Source organism: Lupinus angustifolius, unplaced genomic scaffold (genome assembly GCF_001865875.1).
Source record: "Lupinus angustifolius cultivar Tanjil unplaced genomic scaffold, LupAngTanjil_v1.0 Scaffold_1230, whole genome shotgun sequence".
Classification (NCBI taxonomy): Eukaryota; Viridiplantae; Streptophyta; class Magnoliopsida; order Fabales; family Fabaceae; genus Lupinus; species Lupinus angustifolius.
In genome coordinates, this window is record NW_017728553.1 from 1 (window position 1) to 345 (window position 345).

The window sequence follows — 345 nt, forward strand, 5'->3', positions numbered from 1 at the left end:
GTTTTGCCTTCATTTTTGTTCTTTGCCTGCTCACCATAAGTACATCAGAACTCTCACATCTATGGCACATAAATGAGAATACAAAAATTAAAACCATTCAAACCTTTTGCCATGTATCTGATGCAAATATGGAAACCTCATATGTAGATTCTGGCCCGGGAATTGTAATAATCTCATCGAAGTTCTGTGAACAAAAAATGCATAACATGTATCACAAGTTCACAACTATGAAGCAAGACACGATGAACCCAAGAAAAGGTTTAAAAATGAAATTTCCTCACCTTAAAAGAAGATTCCTGGTGATTATCAGTGTCTTCTTGAATTAATACTGAATCAATGCTTACA

General features: G+C 34.5%; 1 long non-coding RNA gene across 1 annotated transcript; it reads right to left on the bottom strand.

The window, feature by feature from the left end:
* On the bottom strand, positions 1-345 carry LOC109341972. Its single transcript, XR_002107018.1, has 3 exons — positions 282-345; positions 104-184; positions 1-26 (listed from the first exon to the last, which is right to left on the bottom strand). It is a non-coding gene; the product is annotated as an uncharacterized LOC109341972 (long non-coding RNA).